The 23329-nt window shown below is 47.2% G+C and overlaps 1 long non-coding RNA gene and 1 other non-coding gene across 3 annotated transcripts; one reads left to right on the top strand and one right to left on the bottom strand.

Moving 5' to 3' along the window:
- Positions 1 to 329: 329 nt before the first annotated feature.
- LOC122552403 (uncharacterized) lies at positions 330 to 10419 on the top strand. Of its 2 annotated transcripts, XR_015753749.1 has the most exons (5): positions 330 to 516; positions 908 to 1022; positions 1225 to 1264; positions 2935 to 3063; positions 8991 to 10419. It is a non-coding gene; the product is annotated as an uncharacterized LOC122552403 (long non-coding RNA). The 2 variants fall into 2 exon arrangements; XR_015753750.1 differs by lacking the exon at positions 2935 to 3063.
- Positions 10420 to 10572: 153 nt separating this feature from the next.
- Positions 10573 to 10654, bottom strand: trnas-gcu (transfer RNA serine (anticodon GCU)). The gene has a single exon. It is a non-coding gene; the product is annotated as a tRNA-Ser (tRNA).
- Positions 10655 to 23329: the final 12675 nt, after the last annotated feature.

Genomic DNA, 23329 nt, shown 5'->3' on the forward strand with positions numbered 1-23329 from the left:
ATTCTTTCACGCACAGAGTGGTACATGTATGGAATGAGCTGCCAGAGGAAGTGGTGGAGGCTGGTACAATTGCAACATTTAAAAGACATTTGGATGGGTATATGAATAGGAAGGGTTTGGAGGGATGTGGGCCAGTTGCTGGCAGGTGGGACTAGATTGGGTTGGGATATCTGGTCGGTATGAATGGGCTGGACTGAAGGCTCTGTTTCCATGCTGTACATCTCTATGACTCTCGTCTCAGATTTTCAGCATCTGCCCTTAGGCCCCGCCCAGTGACGTCACCCATCCCTCTGCGCATGCGTCCACATTTCCGGCCAAGATGGCGGCTGTTCACCTCGGAACTGTAAAACACTTAGCCACAAGTTATTTTTCAAGGTGCTCGCTTCTCGCTGGAAGGGTTTATTCTCGGTCTGAATCCCTCTCTCCAGCTCCTGCAGCCTTACCGTCTGGAAAAGCGCGTCTCGCCATTTCACACGGAGACAAACACAGCACTGCGGCTGCACCGCCCTCCCTGTAGTGAGTATAGAGAGTATTCATCCCCGCGGAGAATGCTGGGTAGCTACTCCGCCATTGAGGAGATTCACACAGAAGATTGAATCTGTTCATTAATAATTTTATCTTTCCTCAATTCCCATCTTCTGCTATCCAAATAATCTTTGGAAGAACAAAATTGGCGGTTAGAAAAACATCTTAAAATTGGATGCATCTCTCAAATCATCTCTACAACATAATCTTGTCATTAAAATACTAGATCTCTCAAATCATTTTGTAAATTCCCGTCCTGAACTGATGGTGGTCGATTTTGGAAACACCTTTAACAGGTGGATGTTTAATACTCAAGCCAAGAGATACATTTGTTTATTCTGAATGTCTCTCAACATGCTTCTTTTGTCATCTCATTTTGCAGATAGTGGAAGCAATGAAAACTGAAGCGTTTCTCTGATGAAAGTTCTGTGCTAACTTCTCAACTCCAAGCTCCAGCTAGAGAGTTTACATTGAAGTACAACGACATTGATTCAGAGGTGAATATTTTTGAGCTTTCATCTATAATTCAGTAGTTAACTTGCTTTGCTGTGGTTCATTGGTTAGGCCCTGGTGTGATCTCTTCACTGTGGATCTGAATCCCTGTCCTCCATGACAATCTCTTTGCCAATGTCCAACCTGCGCTACCTTTAATAATGAGTATTTTAACTCTCTGTGACAGTTTATTGTTATTTCTTCTAGTTATGGTCAAATGAGAGCTTCGTCACTGCAGGTCCCTGAGGTATGTGCTGTCAATTTATTCCACTCGTATGTGTGGCCTCCCTCACAAACATCACTCAGACCCTGCTATGCTCTATTTTTGCTTTCATTCTTCATGCTCCCTCTGACACACACTATTCCCTTCCCTGCTCGTGCACACCCATGCTTACCCGCTATCACCTTCCCCCTCCCGTCGCCTTCCCTCCCCGTCACCCTTCTCCCCCGTCACCCTTCTCCCCCCGTCACCCTTCTCCCCCCGTCACCCTTCTCACCCCCGTCACCCTTCTCACCCCCGTCACCCTTCTCCCCCCGTCACCCTTCTCCCCCCCGTCACTCTTCTCCCCCCGTCACCCTCCTCCCCAACCCCGTCACCCTCCTCACCCACCCCCGTCACCCTCCTCCACCACCCCCGTCACCCTCCTCCCCATTGCCTTCCCACCCTCCACCATTGCCTTCCCAACCCCCATTGCCTTCCCACACCCCTATTGCCTTCCCACACCCCATCGCCTTCCCACACCCCATCGCCTTCCCACCCCTCATCGCGTCCCCACACCCCCATCGCCTTCCCACCCCCCATCGCCTTCCCACCTGCACATTCTCCCCATCGCCTTCACCCCATCGCCTTCCCACCCCCATTGCCTTCTACCCCATTGCCTTCTAACCCATTGCCTTCTACCCCATTGCCTACCCACCCCTATCGCTTTCCCACCCCCCAATCGCCTTCTCCCCCCCAATCGCCTTCTCCCCCAACGCCCTTCCCACCCCCATCGCCATTCCTACCCCATCGCCCTTCCCACCCCCATCGCCCTTCCCAACTCCATCGCCCTTCCCACCCCATCGCCTTCCCACTCGCGCCTTCTCCCCCATCGCCTTCCCACCGCATCGCCTACCCACCCCATCGCCTTCCCACCCCATCGCCTTCCCAACCCATCGCCTTCCCACCCCCCACATGGCACGGAGTCCAAGTCACCCTCTGGGACAGGTGGAGAGGCAGGGAGTGGGAAATGGGGTGGTGGAGAAGAGAGAGAGAGCGTGAGGGACAGGTTGTGGTGAAGGGGGGATGGTGGTGAGAATAAAACCCAGTGAGAGAACAAGACAAAGAGAATGAAAGACCGAAAGCAGAATAAACAAATACCTGGTGGGAGGGAGACTGAAGGACAGAGAGAGAGAGAGAACTGACAGGGAGAGAGAGAAAAACGACAGGCGAAGGGAGAGAGAAAAAGCCCAGGGAGAGCGAGAGAGAAATTGGGAAAGGCTGAACGATTAAATAATTGCAGTAAATTAAACGATTAAACAGTGAGGAGGCAGAGAGTTGTAGGAAGGGAATCTCCAGGGGAACGTGAACAGGATGGAGATGGGAAGGATGGAGAGAGATGGGGATTGAAGGAAAGATGTAGGAAAGGGAGAGAGGGAACACGGGAATGAAGATGAAAGCTGCAGTGAGTGACAGAGGCAGTATCATCTGTGGGATCAGACTGTGCAGCAACTCCTTCTCTACCCCTTTCTGCCCCTTTGTCTCCCCCACCCCCTCCAGCCCAGAGCTCGCCCCTTATGGTAAAAATCACAGAGATAGCCTGAACCCCACAATTCTTTTCCGTGTGTGTGTGCGTGTGTCTGTGTCTGTGTGTCTGTGTGTAAATGAACAACACGGAGACAGGACGGTTTCTGATTATTCTCTCTCTCTGGCTCCAGCTCTTGTCTGATGATTCCTCACGGCAGAATGCTTGGATTCTGTCTGTCTCTTCATCGTCCGAGTTTCAACTCCCAAATCAAATCTCCTCCTCGGGGGGAGAGACTGTTGTACTGTAGGGCACTCTGCAGGTAATTTGAGACACAGTAAGATCCCACAAGTAGTATTACTCTGATATTAGAACAAGTCTTTGGATCGAGTTTCTCATTTAAGGTTTTAATTCCTTCCTTGGGAAGTCCTGTCTGTCAGACACTCACTGGGGATTGATGTGTTTGTGTCAAATCCCAGGCCCCGGTTATTTTTACCCCAGGTTCAAATCTGTTTTAAAAATGACAGGGCCGCAATCTGACAGGAGCCAGTTAACCAGAGGCCCCTAAAACTCAGTGTCCCCCAGAAGGTTAAACCTCGGGGTAAATCAACACACAACTCACGTGGGCCCCCACGGGGAGTAGCCTGTCGACCAGGCCCTCAGGACCGTGTCCCCTCTGGAGAAAGCGTTTGCTCAAAGGCCTCCTGAACCCAAAGTTTCACTCTTTGAATCTTCAAGCGGCCAGCAAGATCCCTTGGAAGGAAAGAAACAGCATTAGTTGAAAGGCAAAGGAGAGGGGGCGAAGGCGTGGGGGAAGGGATTGAAGGGGGAAAGGAGAGGGAGGGAAGGAGAATTGGAGGCGGGGATGGAACGCAAGGAGTACGGAATGGTGGAGGGAAGGATTGGAGAGGAAGGAGAGTTGGGGAAAGGACAGGGGGAAGGAAGGTGGGATGGAGAGGGGTTAAGAGGGGGAAGGACGGAGTGGAGGGGGAAGGAGATGGGGAAGAAGGGGCGAATGGAGAGTGGAAGGGGAGGGAAGGAGATAGGGAAGGAGAACAGGGATGGAAGGAGTGAAGGAAAGAGGAGAAGGGGGCAGAGTAGGGGGAAAGCAATTGGTAGGATCGGAGAAGGGAGAATGTAAGGGGAATGAAGGGGAGAGGCAGAGAGAGAGATAAAGAGAGAGTGGGAGTGGAGGAAAAGGGAAAGGAGAAGATGAGTGGGTGGGAAGGAGTGGGGGAAGGGGGAAGGGTGATGCAGAGGGTGGGAAGGAGAGGGGGAAAGGAGAGGATGGAAAAGGAGGGGGGAAGGAGAAAAGGGTGGCAAGGAGAGGAGGAATTGTGGGGACGGAGGGAGTGGGTAGGAGAGAAAGGGGAAAGAGAGGAGGGGGAAGGAGAGGAGGAGGAGAGTGGGCGAAGGATGGGAAGGAAGGAGGGAGAAGTGGAGAGGGGAGGATAGGAGGGGGACAGAGAGAGGGCGAGGGGGGAGGGGAGGAGGAAGAGTAGGGGAGTGGAAGAAGGGGAGTGTGTGTGAAGGAGGTGAGGGGTTGGAGAGGAGTGCAAGGAGGGGAGGAAGAACGGGGAGGAAGGAGAGGAGGGGGAAAGAGATGGGGAAGGAGAGGAGGTTGAAAATGGTCGGGAAGGAGAGGAGGGTGAAGGAGGTGGGGAAGGAGGGGGGTGAAGGAAAGGAGGGGCAAGCAGAGGGGGCAAAGGACAGGGAAGAAGGAAAGGTGGGGGAAGGAACGGTGAAGGAGAAATGGGGTGAAGGAGAAGTGGTGCGAGGAGAAGGGCAGGAGGGGGTTGGAATGGGGAGGAGATGGGGGAACAAGAGGGGAAGAAGGAGAGGAGGGGAAAGGAGAGGGGACGGGAAGGAGAGGGGGCAGAGGGAGGAGGGAGTTTGGAAAGAGTGAGGAGAAGGGGGAGGAGAGGTGGAGAGAAAGGGGAAGGGGGAATGGGGGTGAGGTGGAGAGGGGAGGAAGGAGGGGGTAGGGGTGTGGTGGAGAGAGGACTGGAAGGAGATGGGCAGGAGAGGGGGAAGTTGAGAGGGGAGGAGATTGGTTGGAAGGAAGTGTATAAAGGAGGGGGAAGGAAAGGGAGTGAAGGAGGGCGGGAGACATCTCTGCCTCTGTCCCCAATCATTCCCCACCTGTCCCCAATCAGTCCCCACCTGTCCCCAATCAGTTCCCATCTGTCTCCAATCAGTCCCCACCTGTCCCCCGCCAGTCCGCGACCGTCCCCACCTATACCCATCGGTCCCCAGTCAGTCCCTGCCCAGCCCCGTCTGGCCCCATCTGTCCCGATCAAATCCTGACAGTTCTCCCTGAATATAACTGGAATAAACCGAACCCTGAGATAACAACCAGGACCAGGCGAATGGGGAGGATTCTGCAGTGAGTATCTCCCTCGACACTGTACCAATGTCAAAACAGTCCCATGGTCAGCCGACCACCCCGTCCCGATTAGCGTTATAATCCAGGACCAGAGCTTGGAATGAATGGGACCATTTGTTTTGGGATCAGGAACTTGCTTTCCCACTAAGACCACCTTCCCCTTCCCCCCCTCTCTGACTTCCACAAGGACCGTTCCCTTCGACACTCCATGGGTTTGTTCCACTCTCACCCTCCAAACCCCCAGGTACGTTCCCCTGCCACCGGAAAAGATGCAAAACCTGCTGTTACACCCCCATCCCCCTCACCTCCAGGACCCCCAAACCCTCCTTCCAGGGGAGACAGAGGATCACCTGCCTCTCCTCCAACCGTGTTTCCAGTATCAAGTGCTCCCGATGTGGGCTTCTCTACACCAGGGAGACCCAACGGAAACTTAGGGAACGGTTCTCCGAGCATCACAGCCGGGCCCCAGGGACTGACCAGATCTCCCAGTCACCCCCCAGTTCAATTCCTCCCAACCACTCCCTTTCCAACATGACCATCCTCGACGTCCTGCATTGCCACAATTAACAACACCACAAATTGGAGAAACATCTCATCCTCCGCCTGGGCAACCTACAGCCCGGAGGACTCAACACTGAGTTCTCCAATTTCAAATAACCTCCCTCGCCATCCCCTGACTCCCTTCCACGGCTCCCTCTCACCAACTGGATTCATTCCTCCCATTGACCAACCAAGTGGGACCCTCTACCTGTACTCACCCCTTCGCTCTCGTTTCCCCCCACCCTGGCCTGTTCCACTCCTTCGTCCTCCCTCACCCTCCCTTCCCCTCCCACCCCATCCTCCCTCCCCAAACCCTCACACCCCATCGCCTTCCCACCCCATCCTCCCTCCCCATTCGTTCCCCCTCCCCTTTGCCCTCCCACCCCACCTCTCTCCCACTTTGTCCTCCTTCGTCCTCCCTCCCCACTTTGTCCTCCCTCCCTCCCCCTTCGTCTTCCTTCCCCCTCACTCTCCCTCCCTCTCCACTGCCTCCTTCTCCCTTTCCTCCCTCTCCTTCTGTCGATCCCTCTGTCCGTTGTTCCACCTCCCTTTCCATTCAGTTTTATCACCCATCCGTCTTTTTTCTGGCCCGCCTCCCTCCTGTCGACTAGGCCTCAGACCTCAGAATCTGTCCCCCATTGGAGCTTGGCCAAGGTTTTCCTCGGCCTGAACATTTTGGATCTTCACGTTGCAGCTTTCCCAACAAACGTTCATCCGGATAAAAGAGAGAATAAATTACTTGAAAGGGAGAGCGAAAGCATTTTGAAGGCAAGTTACACAGCAAGATCCCAGATTTAAAAGCACCTCTGCCCATTGCCAATGTATTAATGTATCTAACACAGTCAGCAGTTAGGAAGGAACATGGTGTGGGAGCAGATCTTACCAGGGATTGAACGAGGATAGTGAAGGAAAGGCATCAATTTATTACACATCTGCAGTGACCTGGGACCAATCGCCTTTTACTGAAAACAGTTCCCAACTTGTACGTCGCCTGTAGCTCCCTCCAGTCTGAAACCCTCATTCCCCTCTCTCCTGTCTCTGAGCCAATGGTGTCTTCATTCCCAGGATAGGGAAAACACGGGCTAGATACAGAGTAAATCTCCCTCCATACTGTCTGCATCAAATACTCCCAGGACATGTGCAGCATCGGGTTAGATAAAAGTACAAATCCCTCTGCACTGTTCCTATCAAACACACACAGGATAGGGACAACATGGTGTCAGGTACAAAGTTAGGCAGCATTGTAGACAGTGCAGATGGTACCTTAACATTACAAAGACTTATTGATAGACTGGGTGAATGGGTAAAGCTGTGTTAGATGGAGTTTAGTGCAAGCAAGTGTGTGGGTATCAGGTTGGAGTACAGAGAGGGAGCACAAAGGAGGTTTATAAGAATGATCCTGAACCTCAGGGGTTACGTTCTGAGGGACACTCGACAAATGAGACCGTTTTCCTCCAGAATTGAGAGAGTTAAGGGGTGATCTGATCAAAGCCTTCAAGGTAAAAACAGGATAAAAGTTATATCAAGATCAACGATTCCCACTGGTTAGAGATTCTAGACCGAGAGGGAGCAGAGTCAGAAAATGAGGGGCCAGAGCGTTCAGGAGAGATGGTGGGAAGGACTTTGGCACACAAATTGTGGGAGAGGTTTGGGACTCTCTTCCACAAACAGCAGTGGATGCTGGATCAGTCGTTCAGGTTAAATCAGAGAGAGATACATTTCTGTTCAGTGAAGATATTGAGGGATATGGGCCAAAGGAAGGAATGTGGAGTTAGGCCACAGATCAGTCATGATGCCATTAAATGATGGAACAGGCTCGAGGGGCTGAATGACCCCCTCCAGTTCCTATATTCCAAAATAATAATCTCCCTGCACTCTCCCTATCAACCCCGCCCAGGGCATGGACAGGATGGGGTTAGATCAAAAGTAAAGCTCCCTTTACTATATCTCCATCAACCCTTCCCAAGGCAGGGTCAGAACAGGATTAGATACAGAGTAAAGCTACCTCTACACTGTCCCCATCAACACATCCCAGGATGTTTAACGGAGCTTTGATATTTGAAAATGGTTCTTTTATTCTGTCATTCATTGTCTCTCAGTAACTCTGTGTATGTGTGCATGTGTGCATATGTGAGAGACTGAGAGAGAGAGAGAGACAGAGACAGAGACCAGGGCCCTGCATTACTGGGTCAGGTACTATTGCGGAGAAAATATAGAGAACCACCAGGAGACGCAGAGAGTTCTTCAAGAAATAGGTCTTTCATTTGTAAACAAACAACGTGACACTGAGAAAGCAGATTCTCGAATGCCGTCAAACCTCAGGGTCCGTGGATTTTTATGTCATTTTTATCAGGTTTCTGTGAGCTTATCAGCATGTCCAACGATATAAATCAAAGTACCTCACTCCAGCTGCACAACAAACCAGTGATGTTAGTTCCCATTATCTCTTTAATTATACATTCTAATGTCATGATTAGATATATATTGCTAACTCTGCTGCAGTGATCTTTCATTGCAGACTAACCTGTCATGATAGATATTTAGCTATTCCATCTATTACAATTGTCTCCTGTCTCAAGCTGACTCTACTAACTTTTAATTAGATATTTTAATGTTATGTCCCAAATATTTACGGTCCCAATCCTGTTATAATAACACTTAACAGAGAAACTTGCTTTATTACTTGTGTTATCTCATCTGCCATAGTGACCTTACTCTGCTAATTGGTGTAAGAATGTTCCACTATGGTTATCCCATCCTGCCCCTGCCTTCCACAGACCACAGATTCCCAGTGGTCTTCATGCTCTAACCCTTCCCTGCTTTCATGGTCTTTATTTTCCATCGACCTCACTCCAACAACAATACCATTTGTTCATTAAACAGGATGGAAGACAGCACCAATTATAAGGAAGTGTTTTACGGTTTCTGTTTTTGTTAAAAACGCTAGGGCGGTGTGCTGGCTCAGTCAGGAGATTTTCTGTGTGAAGTTTGCACATTCACCCCGTGTCTGCGTGGGTTTACTCCCACAGCCCAAATATGTGCTGGTGATGTGAATTGGTCGTGCTAACTTGCCCAGAGTCTATGGACTAAACGATTCGGGTGGGTAAGCAGTTGTTTTTTACAAATGCAACCACAACGGGTTGAAGAGTCTCCTTTGAAACTGTCGTCCTCGGTAGTATAGAGGTTAGTGTCACCGTATGTTATGCGGGAGATAGGAGCTCAATTACTTTCTGGGGCATTGTAAATGTTTTAAAACTGTCGCTCCGTTTCCAAATGCGGGTTATTAATGCCTGTCCTTCCATTCAACACGGTACATGTCACAGGAAGGACAGTGCTGTCTGAATTAGTGTGAGGAAGGACTACAGATCCCGGCGAGACAGAGTGTCAGTGAAAGTACAAATACTTGACTTCCGCCGCCTGCACCTTGTGTCTGTATTGGAATCTAAACCATTTAATAGAAAGAAGGAGGAAGTTGAAGAAGAAACAGGGCAAAGCAATTCAGATGTGAGTGCACAAACATGTTCCGCAGCGTCATGAGGAAAACTGACAAACGACTCTGAGAAATAGTGTCTTTCAGAACTGTCAGTTCACAGAGATGTTTTTGTTCCACTTAAGCCCTTACGAAATTGAATAACAACTGAACTAAAGACTTGAAATGTGAGGACACAACAGGCGGTGAGTCACGTGCTTGAAACTGTGTTTACAAGCCAGATGTTTGATGACTCATACTGATATAATAGGCTGAAAGGCCATTCGCCTTGCTCTAAAAAACTCAAAAACTGTCATTTTTCAACTGAACAAAATAGGTAAAAACAAAGTCATCAAGAAAAGTTCCAAGCATTCCACATCCTCTACACCCGATGTGGCCTCCTCTATATTGGCGAGACAGGCCGCCTACTTGCGGAGCGTTTCAGAGAACACCTCTGGGACACCCGGACCAACTAACCCAACCTCCCTGTGGCTCAACACTTTCACTCCCCCTCCCACTCCACCACGGATATGCAGGTCTTTGGACTCCTCTATCGCCAGACCACAACAACACAACCGTTGCTGGACAAACTTTCCTCATTCCTGAAGAAGGGCTTATGCCCGAAACGTCGATTCTCCTGTTCCCTGGATGCTGCCTTACCTGCTGCGCTTTTCCAGCAACACATTTTCAGTACTGAATTTAGCTATCAGCCGCTGCGTTGGTATTTTTAGCTGTTACTTGTACCGAAGCCCGCCCTGGAGGATTGTCATCCGAAGGTCTGAGGTCGAATCTCCTGGACCACTGAAGTGCTCTCCAACTGGGAAGGGGCATGCCTGTCTGTTGATTGATGTGCAGTACTTATTCCGTTGCTGTCTCCTCTGCTCGGTTTCACCAATGTACCATGTCTCAAAGCATCCTTGCCTGCAGCATGTTGTTTTTTTTTAGATTAGCGTCAGTCTAAACATTATGAGACGGACGCAGCACACAGAGACTAACATTGTCAACATATTATCTGTGATGACACTAATTGGTAAAGTTCACCTGAGAATGTAACTGTTAAAAGAAAGTTTTTCGATTTACATAAGAAAGAAGTGAACCTAACATAGTCATTCTAACAGATGTAAGATTTAACAAAAAATCAAGGTATTTTTCAAAGTTCAGTTTCAGTGACATTACACTGTAACGTTTGGCTATAAATTCCGTATCTTACCACTGTGTACTCCACGGTCACCTGATGAAGGAGCATCTCTCCAAAAGCTATTGCTTCCATTAAACCTGTTGGACTATAACCTGGTGTTGTGTGATTTTTAACTTCCCATTAGAATTCGGATCTCACAATTAAAACAGAGATGAAGAAGCATTTATTCTCTGAGACAGTTCTGGATCTGTGGACCTTCTTTTGCAGAAGACTGTTCAGGAAGGGTAATTAAAAGCAGCGACGCGAGTGGGATTCGAACCCACGCGTGCAGAGCACAATAGATTAGCAGTCCATCGCCTTAACCTCTCGGCCACCACGTCACATATGCAGGCTAGCATATGACGTTATTAATAAGTGAATTGCGTAAATTATGCAGCACAGCAGATATTTCTCCCTCGTGTTGGTGAGATGATAAATAGTACAGTACGGTTCCAAGGCGATGGTCTGACCTCTGGGTTGTGTGGCAAGCGCATTCCCACTCTGCTCACAGTGATCTGCACAAAAATGAAGGTCTGTTGAATTCTGTGAAGATTTGAAGTCAATGGAATAACGAACCCGAGAAAACAGGGGGTGTTCTTTCAAGAAATAGTTGGATAGAGCTCATAACGATAGTGGAATCAAGGGTTATGGGATAAGGCAGGAACAGGATACTGATTGAGGATGATCAGCCATGATCATAATGAATGGTAGTGCTGGCTCGAAGGGCAGAATGGCCTACTCCTGCACCTATTGTCTATTGTCTATTATATTTCCCTTGAAGAATTGTTTTCCAGAATGGAGGAGAGTGCACAGTGCTCAATTCCATTATTCGGAACATCTTTCTTCTGCTCAGATACTTTTGACACGTACTTGTGTACAGGGCAGACAATTTTAAAATCCTAAATTAGGATAAACTGACAATTGAATTCAACAATGCAAAAACCTTGATCTGTATCATTTTCCTGGCCCGTGTGACACCAAGTCACTGCATGATCTCAGCAACACAGTGAACAAGTGTTAGAAGGAAAATGAGTGCAGTGCCAGAGCGAATGCTGGGAGCAGCAGGTGACACACGGGGAAGTGCATTTCCCACAACAGGAACACTTCCCAAACAGCAGACTGCGGTGAAAGAATTCAGAGGGGGTTTACACTTTGGAATTTGATGCCAGAGTACAATGAAGATCTGTCATTGAGTCTGTTAAAGATGAAGACTTTAAGATTTCTACAGGTGAAAAACAAAATGAAATGTTCATTTGTTAGTGAAGGTAATTGTTTAAATTGTATATGTCAATAATCTACCGATCTTTGGAATAAGTCGCTCACCACTTTCCGCACTCGCGGCCAGAACTACTGGTGAAGATGATCGTATAATCCCCGTTACTAGCCATGGAATCAGAGAAACTCGGTTTGCCAAACGTTCAGGTACAACCAGGAATGTAGAGGTAAGCATTAACGTGATGCTCCTCTGCTGCAGGTGACCAGTGCACGGTATCTCTGCTCCAGTATAGTGGGCTGTGCTGTGCCGAAGTTTTAACTTTGAGCCTCACATGGACCAGCTTCAGTTTATCGTCGTCTTGAGGGGTACAGATAGAAGTTGATATTGAGCAAAGCCAAGTTTATGGGGAAAGACTCGTGTTTGTGGATTGAGAAACAACCTTTTCTGGATAATAACTCCTTGATCAACAAACATACTGCAAGTATCTAAAACGTGGAGAGATATGTGTGGAGAGAGAGCCAAAGGTGATTTTTCAGCCGTTGGATAACGTTTCCCATGTGTACTGAGTTAAATTCCGGGAAAACAGATGTTGAAATTGTTTCATGTTACGCAGTTTGTTACAAACTCACAAAGGTCATTGCAATGATAAAAAAAAAAAAATCACATAGGACCGTTTGATCATTGTGTTGAATTGAATTTTGGTCTGAGCATATTTTATCTTCAATGGCGTGCTGCAGAGAGGTACAGAGGGTAAACAACACAAAAGGACAGAGTCTTCTTGGTGGATTTTTTGGGTGGAGTTAAGAATGTACGAAATATACATAACATCATGTGAATGTAGTCAAATCTTTAAAGTAGGTGTTGCGTCTCCAAGTGACGATTCAATTCCTACTCATTAGGATATAATATCTATCTGCAGTTATTTTAGGACATCAGCTCCATTTGCAGAGTTTCACCTTGAATAATACGTCACACCTTACCAATCCATGAACTTTTTATACTCAATCTTAATCAGTTGTACTTGTTCATGAAATGTCTTTGTGTCTGAAGTCAACCAAATTCGAAATTGTTACGCAACCAAACTGGCTTTCTCTCAATGGTAAATTCCCTCCTCGTATGTTTGTTCGTGTATCTTTTAAAACACTGGGAAATCAGCTTCTACACTTTATTTCTGGAAAGTCGTTCACGATTTAGCTAACTCTATTGAGTGGACAAAACTCTCATCCAAACTTTTCTTAATGATTCACGAATGGTTTTCAAGCTCTAACTAAAGTTATTGATTCACTCGAATTAGGGCATTTCCCCGATTTAGTCATTCAAACCTCGTGTTATTTGAAAATCTCATTTGTTTACTTCAAACTTGCGTGTTTATTCTCCAGCATTTCCAAATCTCGTGAATAAACTCCTTCATTCTTTCTATCATCCCGTTAGTATCATTTCTGATATTTTTATGTCTCAGTAAACAACGTCACTTGGCTTTTTAATATCTTGCTATCCAGGAAACAGCGTCTGTGCCCTTTCTAATCTCTTTACATGTTTTTGGTGGAGAATGAGGACAAGGATTCCACACAATGCTCCCACTGAGGGTGACCTACAGATTTTACAGTTACACTATTAATTCTGCTTTATTAAATATGACGTCTCTATGCATAAACTCCAATGAGGTAAAGTATTATCTATCCAGTTCATGAACATCGTCTCCATGGAGACTAAAATTATCTATCATTCCCTTTCTTCTTCCACGAAATGTTCGAAATGTTTGTAAGGTCAACATCTCTAACTCTCCGTGCACTGAGTGATTCTCAGCTATTTCTAAAGGTGACTGAAGTTCAAATACTTCATAGTGTGTCTCCAGTCATTCCAGTGCAGACTGGTTCTGGACAGTAAATGCCATCACCAAAGGTCGCCGTGGTTCTGAAATCAACAATTTTCACATCGTAATTGCCGTAGCTATTGTCTATCGTATGTCCGTGTTCTTGTTCATTTTTTTCATCATTTCATGGATCCCTGTATTGAATTCTAGTGAATGATTAATTTGTGAATGGAGACATTCCCTTCGCCACTCATTCGAAACTCATGGAACATTGAATGATTTTACTCATATGCTTCCAGAGGACCGTCCTGCCATTACTGGGATAAATCAATGAACATTCGCAACGTGTCCTCAAAGGCAAGAATTTCCTTCTTCAGTTTAGCGGATCAATAAAGCTCTGAATTCCGTGTGCGCGTTCATTATAACCAAAAAAGTTGCAGCAAGATTTTAAAACTAAAATTTTGCAATCTGCTTGCATTGGTTGTTCCAAACATTACATTCCACATTATGGCATGTTTGTGGATTAAAGCACTTGCTGTATCTTGAGCAATTCCATTTCAATTCTGTCAAAACATTGTCATTCGCTGTTCTCACTTTCCCTTTCAGTTTCCCGTTTAATATCCCGTATTTTCTCAGTTTATCTTATGTTTTCAACAATTTCAATCAATCTCGCTCCTGATTACCAATCCGAGAGAATGCCACAATTTTCTCAATTTATAAGCAGTGGCAGCTGTAGGGTGCGGTGAACAAGTGGAAAGACATTGGTCACTTGAACCAAATAAAAGTCGCGGGGTGGTGGAATCTGGCCGTTCCATCGCAGTCATATGTAAAACATTTAACGTAATCTTTAGCCAAATAATATTGGCAGAAAATAAGAAAACATAAACGAAAAAATTGCCGATGTTGAAAATCAAACAAAAACAGACGTTGCTGAAAATTTCAGGACGTCTTGCAGCATCTGTGGAGAGATGGACACAGTGAATGCGAAACGTTAACTGTGATTCATCTGCACAGATGGTGCTAGCTCACCTGTGATTTTACAGCAATTTCTGTTTTTGTTTCAGTTTGGCAGATTTTGTCACAGTTCATGAGAACAGTGCTCTCGAGAATCAAACAGACATCATGGAGCTGATATTGTGAAATGAGACAGTAGTAATTAATGATGGAATGGCCACAGGTTCTGTCTTTATTGCGTTTGAGAGGCGTGGGGTTCAAGAGTGTTGTACTGGAAAAACACAGCAGGTCAGGAAACATCCGAGGAGCAGGACAATGTACGAGATAGGCATAAGCTATTCATCAGGAATTGGGCTTGTGAGTCGGGCTGAGGGACAAAGCTGAAGCCAAATGACAACCCGTAGGCACCTCCTCCTACTGAGTACCTTTCCATGGACATCCTCATCCACCTGGCTGAACCACTCCTCACGATCAACAACTTCTCTTTCCAATCTTCCCACTTCCTCCATCGAAATTGGTAGCCATGGGCACCCGCATAGGATCTAGCTATGCCTGCCTGTTTGTCAGATACACGAAACTGTCCATCTTTCGCAGTTACACAGACACTATCCTTCACCTGTTCCTCTGCTACATTGATGAATGTATTGGCGCCACTTGGTGCTCCAACGATGAACTTAAATAGCTCACTAAATTTACCAACACCTTCCGCCCCGACCTCAAATTTACCAGGATCATCTTGGCAACTTCGCTCACCTTCCTGGCCCTCTCCATCACCGTCTCTGGTGAGTGACTAATTAAAAACATATACTACAAGCCCACCGACTCCCACAGTTATCAACTGCATCTCCACCAACCCTATCTCGTGTAAAACCTCCATTCCTTATTCCCAATTCTTCTGCCTCCACCACTTCTGTTCGCAGGATGGCAAATTAAACCTCAGAAATACCTAGTTGGTCTCCTTCTTCCACGATCATAACTTGCCTTCCCACGTGGTTGACAACGCCCTTCAATGCATCTCCTCCACTTCACACACCATCACCCTTGAACTCCACGCCTCTCAACGCAACAAGGATAGAACCTCCTGGTGCTCACCTTCCACCTAACCAACCTCCGCATAAAACGCATCATATCCTGTCACTGATGCAACCTCCAAACAGACACCACCACCAGCGATATATTTCGCTACTCAGCCCTGCCAGCATTCTGAAAAGACCATTCCCTCCACGAACCCTTCTTCATGTCCATACTTCTCCCTCATCAGCCCACAACCCTTTCCTGGCACATGTCACTGCCACCAAAGGAGGGGTGAAACTCGCACCTATACCACTGACCTCATCTCCAAAAAATGCCCGAAGGGATCATTCCACATCCGTTAGAAATTCACCTGTACTGCTACCAAAACCATCTACTGCATCAGTTGCGCCCAGTGTGGTCTCTTCTACAGATCATTTCAGATAACATCTCTGGGACACCCTCACCCACCAACTTCACCGTCCCGTGATGAACACTTCAACTCTCCCTGCTATCCCGTCAAAGACATGCAGGACCTGGACCTCCTCCACTGCCAAACCGTTACCGCCCAACACCTGAAGGAGGAACTCCACTCATTCCGTCTTGGGACCCTAACAGCACACGGGATAAATGTGTCCTCATTTCCCCTCCCCCAAGCACAAGCCTTCAACTCGCCACCGCCCTCTCGACCCATTCTATCACTGCCACTTCTGACCTATTATCTTCTCCCTCCTATTCATCCTTCTATTACTTTCCAGCTATTTCCCCTCAATCCCACACCACTTCCATTTATCTCTCAGCCCCGACTCACAGGCCTTATTCCGGATGAAGGACTTAAGCCTGAAACCTGAATTCTCCTGCTTCTCGGATGCTACCTGATCTGCTGTGCTTTTCAAGCGTAACACTGCCAACTCTGATCTCCAGCATCTGCAGTCCTGACTTTATCCTCGGAATTATCAATAACCTTGGCGTGAAGATCTCCCTCGATTGCAGTGATCACAGTGTGACTGAGTTTTGCATTTATTTTGGGTGAGGTCAGGCTGGATCTGAAACGAGCGCTTAATACCCAATCAACAGGAATGGTACCAGACAGCGAAGTTCGGGCGGGCTGAAGTGAAGTGGAAATTCCTGTCAGAAGATGGGCCAAAACAACTGCCCCACATCACCCAGATTGTCAAAGACACACAGAAAAAGCACAGCACCTTCACTGCAGGCACAATCACAGGTAAAGTGGAAAGGAGACAATACAGCACACTGAGGTGCAATGGAATTTTTTATGCGAAAGGATTGGATACATAAGCTACTTTACATATGGACTGCCCTCACATTGGAAAAAGAAATTTTCTGCAGTTTAATGGTGACATTGGCCTGTGACATCACCATGCTGAGAGACACTGAATAGTTTGTTCTTTAGCAGCGTGGCCGAGTGAAAGCATGGTCGTCCCATTAACCAGAATTCAATGCTTCAAAACTCTCCTCTACGCAGTACAACTTATTTGCTGCTCCTGTAATCAGATCTCAATCGCTTCACGGTGTGTCCTCTTCTGCTTCCTGCTTCACGGTAACACTTGAAACGTGAACAAATCCACCTTCCACATTCACCAATCTTTTGCAACTCCCGAGTTGGCACAGGTACGAGTGACCGATTGGCCTTATCGAGCGCACTCACTCTGGTATGATCTGAATGATAAAGTGCACTGTGTCTGATCTGCAGAATGTCCCGACCGGGACGGTGCTGTTTATCCCATTCTCGTGGGCTGAGCTGTCTCTATTGGCAGAGTATTCAGCCATTTCCCTCCACTTGCAGGCATTATGAGTGGATGTAAGTGTGGATATGCTCTGAAGCTTCGTGTCACGGGCACAGCCAGGTGCAAGGGCGCCGCTGGAACTTAACATCTTTGATTGTGAACTTCCTCCAAATATCATTTATTTGAGAGAGAGTGAAAGATACTGAACTGGTGGGAAAGAGAGAAATGGGCTGTGGGCTGTCGTCCCTCAGTAAAATTCAAACAAGTGCATTTTTGTGCTGCCGAATTGATGTTCAGAAGCAATCTTCGCAGAACAATCCTGCAGAAAGGCTTTTGTTTCAGAGGCATCAATTTATTTGCTGCAATCGGGCATCAGTTAACATCTGAGTCCCAACTGTCCCAGATGAAGCGACTCTGAATGAAACCTTCACTCACTGAGAACGATCCCCACAGTCAGGAGCTGCGGGACAGCAGGCAGTCCAAAGCGTAAGGGAGGATTAAAAACGAGCTATTATTTCTCCCTCAGGCACTCTGTCACAGAGACAGGCAGAGGGACGGCAGAGACGTGTGATGTCATTCACGTGCTGACAGAAGCCATTCAGCCCATCGAGTCCACGCAAATCTCTATTACATGCTTCTCTCTGTGGTTATTCATCATCAGTGCTGCATGTTCTAATAATAGGGAACTGTGTCTGTGTCGATATGCTGTCTCCAACATACTGATCTACATATCATTCACAGCTGTTCATTTCACCGGAAGACCCTGCTGTGTGACACGGCGTGGGGAATAACTACAAGGCATCAGGGGCATGGTACATGCCACAACTGATTTCTCTCAATTTCGCCAGTGTATTCCCAGCTAAGGCAAGTGTCTTTGCGAATCAGGTCATAACAGACCGACAGAGAACAGCAAAAAAAATCTTCCATCACTTCAAACGTGTGTTTCCTCAAATGTATAAATTTGGCGGGTGTATCTATTTCAGATGCCATTGAGTGTAAGGACGCAGAAGGCTCATCAATATGTAATGCGAAGAATGGAGCACTGTTACAGCGAAACACTGGCAGGGTCAGTACACAGACTGAAAGCTGGAATTGTCAACGAGCAGAGGATTCTTTTCATCCATTAATTTCTGGATTGTGGGCCCACCACGATCCCTCTGGGCCGCTCTGTTAGCGCTGACCACAACAGTTTCATGCAGTCTCAGGTTTTTGTTGCAAGTACCTTCGAGAATGACGTCAAAAGATCTTCACTGTTATTGTGTGATACACTGTGACACAGATGTGTTAATATAACCACTCTGTAACTTCCCAAATTCTGCTGTTTTAATTGCAATTTCAATCAGAATCACAAAATCTATCACGCTGCAGACTGAGGCCATGCAGCCCACCTTCGCTCTGCTGGCTCCATTCAATGAGGAAATGACTGTGTTTTGATTGACTGATTGTCAAATGAACCTAAGTACAGTGGAAAGCGTTGTTTGCGATTGGTAAAGGCAGATCATAGTAATCAAGGACATGCAGATCACAGCGTGAGAAAAGCAAAATTTGACCAGACTCAGGAATTCAGGTTACTACTATAGTACGTGCGCTCAGGAATATTCGCATTGACAAGATCAGCATTATTTCAAGTTAGACAATCCATTTCTCAAAGCAGCAACGGCCGAGAAGAAGCGGTTCTTCAACTTCCCTGTGTATGTTTTCAAGCTTTGGAATCTTTATCTGACCCCGATCTCATCGAAATCATATCTTCTCAGTCAAAAATGAGGTAGTGTGCAAAATTCGAAAGCTCAACCGCAATCAGGCAGTGCAATGCAATGTTCCTCCTGCAACATGTATGAGGTGAGGGATGCCATCGACGTCCCTGCCGATTACAGTTGCAGGAAGTGCACCCATCTCCAGCTCCTCCAAGACCGTGTTAGGGAACTGGAGCTGGAGTTGGATGAACTTCGGATCATTCGGGAGGCAGAGGGGGTCATAGATCAGAGTTATAGGGAAGTAGTAACTCCAAAGATGGCAGATAGATGGGTGACAGTGAGGGGGACTGGGAGGAAGCAGCCAGTGCAGGGACCCCCTGCGGCCGTTCCCCTCAAGAACAAGTATACCGTTTTGGATACTTGTGGGGGGGATGACTTACCAGGGGTAAGTAACGGGCCTCAGGTCTCTGGCACGGAGCCTGTCCCCGTTACTCAGAAGGGAAGGGTGAAGAAGAGCAGAGCAGTAGTAATTGGGGACTCGATAGTTCGGGGCACAGATAGGCGGTTTTGTGGGAACGAGAGAGACTCACGTTTGGTATGTTGCCTCCCAGGTGCAAGGGTACGTGATGTCTCTGATCGTGTTTTCCGGGTCCTGGAGGGGGAGGGGGAGCAGCCCGAAGTCGTGGTCCATGTTGGCACCAACGACAGAGGTAGGAGGAGTGCCGAGGATGTGAGACAGGCTTTCCGGGAGCTAGGTTGGAAGCTCAGAGTTAGAACGAACAGAGTTGTTGTCTCTGGTTTGTTACCCGTGCCACGTGATAGAGAGTTGAGGAATAGGGAAAGAGAACACTTAAATGCGTGGCTACAGGGATGGTGCAGGAGGGAGGGATTCCGGTTTTTGGATAACTGGGGTTCTTTCTGGGGACGGTGGGACCTCTATAAACAGGATGGTCTACACTTGAACCTGAGGGGCACCAGTATCCTTGGGGGGAGGTTTGCTAGTGCTCTTGGGGGGGGGGGGGTTAAACTAACTCTGCAGGGGCATGGGAACCCAGATTGTAGCTTCAGGGTGCAGAGCCTGGAGTGTAGGGAGGTTAGGAACATGGCATCAATTTCAAAGGAGGGTGCCTGTAAACAGGAAAGTGGCTTGAAGTGTGTATACTTCAATGCAAGAAGTATACGAAATAAGGTAGGTGAACTTGCAGCGTGGGTTGGTACCTGGGACTTCGATGTTGTGGCTATTACGGAGACATGGCTAGAACAGGGACAGGATTGGCTGTTGCAGGTTCCAGGATTTAAATATTTTAGTACGGTCAGAGGTGGGGGTAAAAGAGGGGGAGGTGTGGCATTGCTTGTCAAAGATAGTATTACAGTGTTGGAAAGGATGATGGATGAGGACTTGCCATCTGAGGTAGTTTGGGCTGAGGTTAGGAATAGGAAAGGTGAGGTCACCCTGTTAGGAGTCTTTTACAGGCCTCCTAATAGTCCTAGAATCATTGAAGAAAGGATAGGGAAGGTGATTCAGGAGATGAGTGACAGTAATAGGGTGGTTGTTATGGGGGACTTTAACTTTCCTGATATTGATTGGGAAAGCTATAGCTCAAGTTCGTTAGATGGGTCATTGTTTGTTCAATGTGTGCAGGAGAGTTTCCTGACACAATATGTAGACAGGCCAACAAGAGGTGAGGCCATACTGGATTTGGTTCTGGGTAACGAACCAGGCCAGGTGTTAGAATTAGAGGTAGGTGAGCACTTTGGGGATAGTGACCATAATTCGGTGATTTTTACTCTCGTGATGGAGAGGGATAAGTGTGTACTACAGGGCAAGAGTTATAGCTGGAGTCAGGGATATTATGATGCGGTGAGGCATGACTTAGGATGTGTGGCTTGGAAAAGTAGACTCCAAGGCAAGAGTGTAAATGATATGTGGAGCATGTTCAAGGAGCAACTATTGCGTGTCCTTGATAATTATGTACCTGTCAGGCAGGGAGGAAAGGGTCGTGCGAGGGAGCCGTGGTTTAATAAGGAATTGGAATCCCTTGTTAAATGGAAGAGGGCGGCCTATCTCAAGATGAGACGTGAAGGTACAATTGGGGCGATTGAGAGTTATAGGGTAACCAGAAAGGACCGGAAGAGAGAGAGCTATGAGCAGCAAGGAGGGGACATGAAAGGTCCTTAGTCGGTAGGATTAGGGAAATCCCTAAGGCTTTCTATGGGTATGTTAGGAATAAAAGAATGACTAGGGTAGGAATAGGTCCAGTCAAGGATAGTAGTGGGAAGTTGCGTGTGGAGGCGGAAGAGATTGGGGAGACACTGAATGAATACTTTTCTTCAGTATTTACTCAGGAACAGGGCATTGTCGTCGATGTGAATACTGAGTCACAAATAAGTAGAATGGATGGCTTTGAGGTATGTTGAGAAGAGGTGTTGGAAATCCTGGAAAAGGTGAAAATAGATAAGTCCCCTGGGCCTGATGGCATTTATCCTAGGATTCTCTGGGAAGCAAGGGAGGAGATTGCAGAGCCATTGGCCTTGATTTTTATGTCCTCTTTGTCAACAGGAATAGTGCCAGAAGACTGGAGGATAGCAAATGTGGTTCCCTTGTTCAAAAGGGGGAGTAGGGATAACCCGAGTAACTCTCGGCCGGTGAGTCTCACTTCTGTTGTGGGCAAAGTCTTCGAGAGAATTGTAAGGGATAGGATTTATGCACATCTGGATAGGAATAATGTGATCAAGGATAGTCAGCATGGTTTTGTGAAGGGCAGGTCGTGCCTCACAAACCTTATTGAATTCTTTGAAAAGGTGATGAAGGAGGTTGATGAGGGGAAAGCGGTAGATGTGGTATATATGGATTTTAGTAAGGCGTTTGATAAGGTTCCCCATGTTAGGCTACTGCAGAAAATACGGAGATATGGTATTGAGGGTGAGTTGGAGGTTTGGATTAGGAATTGGCTGGATGGAAGAAGACAGAGGGTACTAGTTGATGGCAAAGTTTCTTCATGGAGTGCCGTCACTAGCGGTGTTCCGCAAGGATCTGTTTTGGGACCATTGCTGTTTGTCATTTTTATAAATGATCTGGAAGAGGGGTTAGAAGGTTGGGTGAGCAAGTTTGCGGATGATACGAAAGTCGGAGGAGTTGTTGACAGTGAGGAAGGATGTGGCTGATTACAGCAGGATATAGAGAAGCTGCAGAGCTGGGCAGAAAGGTGGCAAATGAAATTCAATGTAGCTAAGTGTGAGGTGATTCACTTTGGGAAGAATAACAAAAAGATGGGGTACTGGGCTAATGGTCGGATACTTGGTAGTGTGAATGAGCAGAGGGATCTTGGTGTCCATGTACACAGATCTCTGAAAGTTGCCACCCAGGTAAATAGTGCGGTGAGGAAGGCATATGGCGTACTGGCTTTTATTGGTAGAGGAATTGAGTACCGGAGTCCTGAGGTCATGATGCAGTTGTATAAGACTCTGGTGCGGCCGCATCTGGAATATTGTGTGCAGTTTTGGTCGCCATACTATAGGAAGGATGTGGAGGCACTGGAACGGGTGCAGAGGAGGTTTACCAGGATTTTGCCTAGTATGGAAGGAAGATCGTATGAGGAAAGACTGAGACACTTGGGGCTGTTTTCATTAGAGAAAAGAAGGTTTAGGGGTGACTTCATTGAGGTGTACAAGATGATTATGGGGTTAGATAGGGTTGACAGTGTGAACCTTTTCCCGCGTATGGAGTCGGGTATTACAAGGGGGCATAGCTTTAAATTAAGGGGGGGTAGATATAGGACTGAAGTTAGGGGTAGGTTCTTTACTCAGCGAGTCGTAAGTTCATGGAATGCCCTGCCAGTAGCAGTGGTGGACTCTCCCTCTTTATGGGCATTTAAGCGGGCATTGGATAGGTATATGGAGGATAGTGGGTTAGTATAGGTTAGGTGGGCTTGGATCGGCGCAACATCGAGGGCCAAAGGGCCTGTACTGCGCTGTATTCTTCTATTATCTATTATGAACTCAAGACTGCTCACACATATGTCACCTGTCTGATGCAATATCACTTCTGAGACAAACGAGCCAGAGTGAAAGAAGCACAGAGTTTTCATCACAGCTCCTTTCCATTCTGACTCGCTTCTCCCAGGAGGCTGAGCGACTGCTTTACTGGAAAAGGGCGGTCTTCATTGATAACTGGACGAACTCATCTTCCATTGTCACACAGTGTTGGTGGACAGCAGTTTAAAAGCGGTCTTCAGCTCCCTATCAAACAAGGGTTTGTGGAGCGGGGTAGGGGTCTGCCGGGAGCGGGAAGTATGGAAATTCTGGAAAGGTGTAGAAAAGGGATACCGTGCATGCAGAAGATATCATCTTCTTTTGGGAACCTTTGTCCAAATAATTCCATCTGAGACAGATAGAAAATGTAGAACTGCGAGGAAAGAGTGAATCTCTCCCCATTATCCTGGAACATTATCTGTGCTTCTCGAAGTCACAGGGAGGCTTTTGCTGTCTGAATCAGCATGAATGTTACTGCAGCAAGTCCCGTCGCACACGCAGCTGATGTGTATACATTTTTCCACGTTGCCTCCAGCTCAGATCATAGA

Source organism: Chiloscyllium plagiosum, unplaced genomic scaffold (assembly GCF_037043375.1).
Source record: "Chiloscyllium plagiosum isolate Xiang-an unplaced genomic scaffold, Cpla_swu_hap1 HiC_scaffold_39, whole genome shotgun sequence".
NCBI classification, from domain to species: domain Eukaryota; kingdom Metazoa; phylum Chordata; class Chondrichthyes; order Orectolobiformes; family Hemiscylliidae; genus Chiloscyllium; species Chiloscyllium plagiosum.